Here is a 9446-nt window from a genome sequence, read left to right as displayed (position 1 = left end):
TACTCCAGATGAGACATTACTAGTGCATTAATGACATCTTTCATAATGAAGAAGTGATACACAAAGAGCATTTCATATCCATAGCTATGCCTTGTCGGCAGAGTTATGTGGCATTAGTGATGTTTGTACTTTCAGCGTTAACTTGGTTTTAAAGCCTTTAAAATATACGCCGTTCAATAGTCGACCTTCATCTGACAGAGAATGTGATGATTTTGTGGATAATTAAAGTCAGTCATATATCCACAAACACAACAAGCTGAAAGTCAGTGATGCTGCTCGGTTTGCAGTCCTGAACATCACGGCACAAGCAGGATTCACTGCACTGTTAATGTTAGCTGTGTTATATTGCTGCCTCTGTTCGGTGGTGTCGAGCCAAACGCACTTTAACGTGTGTTTGAACGAGCTGACGGTTCACTCGTTAAGCTGAAAGAAAGATGCTTTAATCACAGCAGTCACACATGTGTCCACTGCACCATCTGGAACTCTTCTTGTTTACACTCGTAATAACACAAACACTAAATCCTGCTTCTCTGGTGCTGTTGTGTAGCAGTGTGTACACCTGAGACTGTCACCTGTCTGTCTGTCCTGCACTCTCTCTCTGTTTCTTTCTCTCTGATTGTGGAATAAAAGTATGAACATGTGTTTATAAGTTACACTTGTGTTTGAATCCTGCAGCTTATCACACATTTGATTTCCATGTGTGACGACTGCAAGTGTCCAGAGTGAGGACAGACTGAGGGAGCCACTGCTGCACATCATCTGTGAGGCATTGCAGCCCTGATGAATCAGTCTTATTAGGTAATGTTCAAATAATGTGATCATCCCAGTGTTTTCAGTGTGGGAGAAAGTACTCAGGGCCTTCAGGTTACACACTATGAAAGGCAGCAACAAGTTTAATGTTCAGAAACCTTAAGTCTGTATCAGCAGCAGGATGGAGCTAAAAATAAATGTTGGTTTCAGTTCTATGAAGCTTTGAGTATTTTGGATCAGTAGCTGCTGTGTTTGTTGCATCATATTGCTGTAACTGTTTATATGCTTTATATATTCTGAGCTAAGCTGATCTATAATCTTACATCATATTCTATAAGGATGTTATGTGTTTGTAGACTTTCTGCCCAGTTTGACCCATTTAGCAGACGTCAGCCTGTTTAAGGCTCTGATATCTATTCTGTGTGACTTACAGCAGTTATGACATGGTCTGATTTTCTCACCCAATAAAGGAATATTTCATATATCAGTCTACTCTTCATTCTATCAGACACAGTTATCACACCACAGTTATCACCCCACTTCCCCTGCCGGTGGCAGACTCCCTCGGGTGTCGGTGCGTTGGTGGTTCTTTGTATCTGGGGGTGGGCGTCAGGGTACACACCGGCTCACTCCTTGGCGGCCGCTTATTGGGGCTCGCTCGGGCCATTTCAGAGGTGGGGTGCCCCCGGCCTCTCGGCCTGGGGCTCAGTCACTCAGGCACAGCTGGCTGCCGGCGGAGCTCACGGGCGCGTCACTGCAACTCCCCCTGGCTTCTGCTCCGCGGCTGCTGAATGAGCCCTCATCTGGGACTCTCCTTAGCTCTTACTGGGACAGTGGCACAGCTTCCCCTCTGTGGGTCTTCCTTGGTCTCTTGTGTTCTGGGGGCCTCTGGATGTCTGGAGTTTTGATCTCCTCCATACCTGCTTGATACCATAAAGGACAGGGCTGTGGCTCCCCACACTCCTTTCATGGCAAGGCCATGAAATTCAAATTCAAATTTTATTTGTCACGTACACAGTCATACACAGTACGATATGTAGTGAAATGCTTGGACAACTGCTCGTGACCTAAAGAAAACAAAAAAGGAAAAGGCTATGAATAAGATAGGAAATAAATATGAAAAATTAAAAAGGGTAAATTTAACTAGGAAGGAATAAAATATAAATTAAGGTTAAAAATGAAATAACTGTACAACACAAATTAGAATGAAGGGTAAATTTAACTGGGAAGAATAAGATAAAATATATAAATTAAAGTTGAAAATAAAATAACTGTACAACAAAATACACAATACACAATATAGAACTATATAAGAATGTATGAAGAAATCTAAATATAAATAAATATATACACAATAACAGCAGCTGTACAAGTATTAACTGGAAATGAAGAATATAGTGACCAGTGTTGTGCAAAACCAAAGTCCAGAATGTCCAGTGTGTGTGTAAGAACTGTATGTGTGGGTCAGTACTGTGTGGTGGTGTGATTGAGAGACCGTATCGCCTGCGGGAAGAAGCTCCTCCTCAGTCTCTCTGTGTTGGTCTTCAGGGAGCGGAATCGCTTTCCTGACCTCAACAGAGAGAACAGTCTGTTGTTGGGATGGCTGAGGTCCTTCACGATCTTCCTGGCCTTGGTCCAGCACCGCCTGCTGTAGACTGAGTGCAGGTCAGGGAGCTCGGAGCGGATGGTGCGCTCAGCTGACCGCACAACCCTCTGTAGAGCTCGTCTGTCCTGCATGGTGCTGTTCCCGAACCAGGTTAAGATGTTTCCCGCCAGGATGCTCTCTATGGTGCACGAGTAAAAGTTCCTGAGCACCTTGGAGGGCAGTTGGAAGTCTCTCAAGCGTCTGAGGTGGTAGAGACGCTGTCGGGCCTTTTTCACCACAGTGTTGATGTGACAGGACCATGACAGGTCCTGCGTGATGTGAACTCCGAGGTATTTGAAGCTGTCCACTCTCTCCACTGGGCACTCGTTGATGACGGGGGTCTGGTAGTTCCTCTCCTGCTTAGTGCTGAAGTCCACTATCAGCTCCTTTGTCTTACTGACGTTTAGAAGGAGGTTGTTCCTCTGGCACCAGTTCTCCAGATTCCTAATCTCCTTCAGGTAGGCCGTCTCGTTGTTATCAGAGATCAGGCCCACCACGACGGTGTCGTCAGCAAACTTGATGATGGTGGTGGAGCTGGTAGTGGCCACACAGTCATATGTGTACAAAGAGTACAGCAGGGGGCTCAGAACACACCCCTGGGGGGCTCCAGTGCTGAGAGTGGTGGAGGCTGAGACATGTCCGCCCATCCTTACTGCCTGTGGTCTGCCAGTTAGGAAGTTGGAGATCCACTGACACATAGATGAGCTGAGTCCCAGATGCTCCAGCTTGGTGGTGAGTGTGGAGGGAATTATGGTGTTAAATGCAGAGCTGTAGTCTATGAAGAGCATTTTAACATAATTCCCCCTTCTAGTGTCCAAGTGAGTGAGTGATGTGTGGAGGAGATGAGAGATGGCATCGTCTGTGGAACGATTTGGACGGTAAGCGAACTGTAGTGGGTCCAGTGTGTCTGGTAGTGAAGAAATGATGAAGTCTCTGACCAGGCGTTCAAAGCACTTCATCACTACTGAGGTGAGGGCTACAGGGCGATAGTCATTGAGAGAAGCAGGGTGGGGTTTCTTCGGGACAGGAACAATGATGGACTCTTTGAAGCATGTGGGGATCACCGACTGAGATAAAGAGATGTTGAATATCTCAGTGAACACAGGAGCTAGCTGGTATGCGCAGTCTCTGAGGATACGACCTGGGATGCCGTCTGGTCCTGCTGCTTTCCTGGTGTTCACTCTCTTGAAGGCTCTCCTTACTTCATGCTCGGAGATGACGAGCACGTTTCCGGTGCTGGCAGTATCTTCCTGTCTGCAGCCGTTAGCGCCGCTAACACAAGCATTGTTGGAGACCTTAGCTGCAGCCTCGAAGCGAGCATAGAAAGTGTTCAGCTCGTCTGCCAGAGTCACGGCCGCGTTCGTCATACCGGTTGTTGGTGCTTTATAGTCCGTTATTGTCCTTAGTCCCCGCCACAGGCTCCTAGAGTCACTCTGTTGGAGTTGTGACTCTAGTTTCCTCCCGTAGCGCTGCTTCGCCTCTTTCACCGCCCTCCGCACGTTATATGACGCGGCTTTGTACAGGTCCATGTCCCCCGTCATGAGTCCCGTGTTGTAGGCAGCGGTGCGGGATCTCAGAGCGTCGCGGATGGTTTTATCCACCCACGGCTTCTGGTTGGGAAACGTTGTGATAGTCTTTGTCTCCACGGTATCATCCGCTAGTTTCCCGATGAATCCCACAACCGCTTCCGTAAACACGTTGACGTCATTGTCGGAGCTGTTTCTGAACATGCCCCAGTCTGCGTCATCGAGTGCGTCCTGTAACGCGGCCACCGATTGATCCGTCCAGCGCGCGACCTTCCTCTGAACCGGAACTTCCTGTTTCAGCCTTTGTTTGTATTTTGGCATGAGGAAGATGGCGGCGTGATCAGATTTGCCAAACGGGGGGCGGGATTGTGCCTTGTAGCCGTCCTTGACCGTAGTGTAGCAGTGGTCCAGTGTCCTTTCACCCCTGGTGGGGCAGGTGATGTGTTGATAAAAGTTCGGCGCTGCGCGTTTGAGGTTGGCGCTATTAAAGTCCCCCGTCACAATAAGCGCAGCGTCCCGGTGTTGTGTCTGGTGCTGTGTGAGTGCCTCATGCAGCTCGCATAAGGCGGTGACCGTGTCCGCTTGTGGTGGAATATAAACGGCACTTACAATGACCGATGTAAATTCCCGAGGTAGATAAAAAGGACGACACATGATGGACAGTAGTTCCAGATTTGGTGTGCAGGAGCGTGTGAGAGGAACAACGTTCGCACTGTTGCACCAGTTGTTGTTCACCATTAAACACACGCCGCCTCCCCTTGACTTCCCCGAGTCCCGTGTCCTGTCCATGCGGTGAACCGAGAAGAAGTCGGCCGGCTGGATGGCGTGGTCCGGCACCTCTGGGTTCAGCCATGTCTCGGTGAAGCAGAGGAGATTGCAGTCCCGAATGTCTCTCTGGAACTTCATCCTGGCCCTGAGGTCGTCAAGCTTGTTCTCCAGTGACTGGACGTTGGCGAGCAGGATGCTAGGCAGAGGTGTGCGGTGTGCGGTGTGCACGAGCTCTCAGCCTGTTCCTGACGCCGGCTCGCTTCCCTCTAGGCCGCCGCCGCTTCCCTTTGTTCTCCCTCGAGATCTCACTCGGCCAGCTCGGATCCGGAGTTAAAAACTTCGAATTGTGAGTACATTGTAAACCAATAGAAACAAGAGTGTCACTGTCATACCTAATGTACCCAATGGTGATGATTTTGCCGATTTAGAAACGCTGAAAACTAACTTAAAAAAACAAAGACAAAGAAAAAGTGGTCGGAGCAGTCGTGACGGCAGCCGACCTCACCGGCGCCATCTTAATTCAATGATGATCCACTTGGTAAAATAAATCCGCTTGGCATCTTTCTTGGCCTCAAGACAACAATTCTGATGGCTATAGATCCAAACGGGACAAAAAAAAAAAGAAAAAAAGAAGACAGTTATCACAGCTCCTACGTTTGCTTTTTACACATACCGTATTTTCACGACCATAAGGCGCACTTAAAAGTCTTAGATTTTCTTCAAAAAGTACGGCGCGCCCTACTATAGCGCAGTGCGCCCTACTATAGCGCAGTGTGCCCTACTATAGCGCAGTGTGCCCTACTATAGCGCAGTGCGCCCTACTATAGCGCAGTGCGCCCTACTATAGCGCAGTGTGCCCTACTATAGCGCAGTGTGCCCTACTATAGCGCAGTGCGCCCTATACCTGTTCTTTTATACCTGTATAAAAGAACAGGTATGTGCATTATGCAGAACATCGTTGTTTTAACAACCCTGAAAATGGCAAAGAGACACGCTTGCGAAGCACAGTTTAAACTGAAGGCCATCAGCTACGCGGAGGAACATGGAAATCGAGCAGCGGCGAGAGAATTTAAGATTAACAAATCGATGGTTTGCAAATGGAGGAAGCTGGAAAACGAGCTCCGGCAGGTCAAGAAAACGCAGCTGAGTTTCCGCGGACATAAGGCGAGGTGGCCCGAGTTGGAGGAAAGACTCGAGCGGTGGATCATCGAGCAAAGAACGAGCGGGAGAAGCGTTTCGACGGTCACCATTCGGCTCAAAGCAGTTTCACTAGCTGAAGAGATGAACATTGAACATTTCCAAGGAGGCCCGTCTTGGTGCTTTCGTTTGATGAAATGGTGCCATTTTTCCATCCGGACCAGGACTACGGTAGCGCAGCAACTTCCAGCGGATTATAAGGAAAAGCTGGCCATCTTCTGCTCCTACTGCAGCAAACACATCGGTGACAAACACATCCAGCCCAGCCACATCACAAACATGGACGAGGTGCCGCTCACTTTTGACATCCCGGTGAGTCACACTGTGGAGAAGCAGGGGACCAGCACGGTAGCGATACGCACAACGGGGTATGAAAAGTCTTCTTTTACTGTTGTGCTTGGCTGCCATGCTAATGGACAGAAACTGCCGCCTATGGTGATTTTTAAGAGAAAGACTTTGCCTAAAGAGAAGTTTCCAGCAGGAATCATCGTTAAGGCAAACGAAAAGGGCTGGATGGATGAAGAAATGATGAAAGACTGGCTGAGGGAGGTGTATGTAAGGAGACCAGGTGGTTTTTTTCCACGCATCACCATCGCTGTTGATCTGTGACTCTATGCGTGCCCATCTCACAGCCGATGTGAAAAAACTAGTGAAACAAATGAACTGTGAGCTTGCTGTCATTCCGGGAGGCCTGACAAAGGAACTCCAACCGCTGGACATCGGTGTGAACCGCCCGTTCAAAGTAAGGCTGCGAGCGGCCTGGGAGCGATGGATGACCGATGGAGACCACAGTTTCACCAAGAGTGGAAGGCAGCGCCGGGCGAGTTACGCCACAATTTGCCAATGGATTGTAGATGCTTGGGCTAACATGGCTGCTGGCTCTGGTGTTCGAGCTTTCGCAAAAGCCGGCATCGTTTCCGAGGAGCCGCACGGCACGGAAAGTGACTCTGACAGTGAAGAAAGTGAACCTGGCATGTTTGATGGAGATTTAGCGCAGCTGTTCAATTCAGACACAGAGGATGAGGACTTCGATGGGTTTGATTGATGATAAAAATGTGAGTACCAAACTTTGTTTTGCTCCTGCTTTATTTTTAAATACGCACACTTGTATGCTTGTGTGTTGTTGATGATGACGATTACTGGTAATAAAAATGTGAGTACCGAACTCAGGTTTGCTCCCGCTTTATTTTTAAATACGCATACGGTACTTGTATGCGCCCTATGATCCAGTGCGCCTTATGTGTGTGTTAAATACAGTAAAGGCACACATAACTGAGACATGATACATAGATATGATACATCTGTATACACACTGTCACAGATACTTGTCTGTGAGTGAAGTGATTAATATAATAACTATAATATTGGCCATATCATATTTACACTGACTTTAGTCTCATGAACAACATCAGCTAATTGTTATTTACAGCTAATCTTAAACGACTGTTCAGCACAGAAATGAAGCCCAACAATCATGTTTCACAGTCCTGTGGTCTCAGCCTCAGATACTCATCAAATCACACAGAGCTCATGTAGAAACAAATGAACTAAATATGTTCTCCTTCATTTCTGTCAAACAAAGCTGTATGAAACGTTTCCAGCTGTTAGTATCATGGTTGCTAGGCAACCTGGGCAGCGCGATGGAGGCTAGACGTCCCATTTCACGAGCCTACGAGCCTCGCACTTCGGCCTTAGCGGTCTTTGAGTACGCGGCCCTTGAGGACTTTAAAGCTGCAGAACCTGAATCGGGATACAGCCATGATGATCTCCAGCCTCGTGCTCGCCAACATTCTCACCTGAGTTAAGAAGACGATCACTGAAATGGTCTCAGCAGGTCCTTTGATGACAGCAATGAAATGCAGTGGTAAGGCTTTTTGGGGATTAAGTTCGTTTTCATGGCAAAGAAGGACGATGCAGTTCATCTGATCACTCCTCATAACATTCTGGAGTGCAGGCAAAATGCTATTATAAAAACTTAAGCAGCAACTTCTCCAGGTTCCAATATTTATGCAATTCTCAAACCTTTTGGCCACGACTGTATAACCTCTTCTGAAGTTTAGTGGATATTATACATGGTTATGCTCAGGATGTGTCGGCCAGTTTCCACTGGAAACGCCTTTTGGTTAAACTGTCAGCGAGGAATTTGCATTTGCACTGTTACATTTTTATATAACTTTAATGCACATAAACAACAGCTGCTTGTTTCAGTGAAAATACATTGATGGGTTTTTAATAAAGTTGTGCAGCTGTAAAGTATTTTGTCTGGTGTCAATTCTATCGTCAGCTACATCGTTATGGCAAATGTTCAAATGTATATGGTGATAAATATCTTTGGTCATATGGTCCTGCTCTGTCTGTCACCTTCTGTGTTGAGCTCATTGTTTCCTCTGTAGTGGCTGAGCTGAGTCCAAGTAGCTGAAAATGTTCCTCTGCTGCTCCGTCAGACTCTCCTCCTCCTGCTGATCAGCTGGGACACAAAACAGATCTTTGTTAGGCTCCACACTGCACTGAAGAGTCAAAGTGTCTCATATGTTCATCTGACAAGTAAAAGAACACATTTTTGTTTCCCGAGGTGGGCAACTTGTTGGAAACGAACACAAAAGCTTTGAGCACTGATACCTGCCATTGCTGGCATTGAAAGATGCAACGCCAGCAATGTGGATTGTCAAGACTCAAACCAATCATCAAGCAAAGACAACAGGGATCATTTGTTTCTCTTTATTTAGCATTCACAGCATTTGTAGTTGCCTTCTGTGCAGGGGAAGTCCACGCACACTGTGTGGTACCGCCATCCGCAGAAGGTGCATTCAACCTCTGTAAGAGAAACGAGATTGTCTGAGACTGAAATGATATTAACTAAAGAAGTGGTGATTTGTAAAACTTCACATTTTGATCCGGGACGTACTCTGCATGAAAACAAGCACTCACTCTTCCTACTCAACAAATGACAAGGGCGGAGCCTTATACCACGTGATACAGAAGCTGTGCCGTGTGATGCTAAAATTAGCAGGGAAAAAACAACGGAGAGCACGTCAGGGATGACGAGAAAGTGACAGGAGAAAATCCGTCCGGGTCAACCACCCAAACATCAATAACGGGAACCTTATACAGCGCTTCCCTATACACGTCAAACTCCCGCAGGCACAAAGACATCACGGAGGCTATCACTTATCACCTGACCAAAGATATGTGTAACGGTCTTTTGCATTTGATGTTTGTTGCATTTGATATTTGTTAAGCTGTATGTCTGGATTTTGTTCCTTTGCGCCCTCTGGTGGTGAACTGTGCAGGGTACAGCTTTGCTGTTTGGGTCTCCACCCAGCAACTTTTCTTTTGCTAGCGCACATGGTGTCTGCATGCTGCAACTCACAGTTAGCTCCACACATGGAGAAAATATTGTTTAAAGAGTGAAAATAATTGACGAAGAAGATGGAAGATAAGTCTGAAATAGAATGAAGAGTAGACTGATATATGAAATATTCCTTTATTGGGTGAGAAAATCAGACCATGTCATAACTGCTTTAAGTCACACAGAATAGATATCAGAGCCTTAAACGTTT

This window comes from Astatotilapia calliptera, unplaced genomic scaffold, assembly GCF_900246225.1.
Source record: "Astatotilapia calliptera unplaced genomic scaffold, fAstCal1.2 U_scaffold_11, whole genome shotgun sequence".
Lineage (NCBI taxonomy): Eukaryota > Metazoa > Chordata > Actinopteri > Cichliformes > Cichlidae > Astatotilapia > Astatotilapia calliptera.
Note: the sequence above shows the minus strand (reverse complement) of the source record.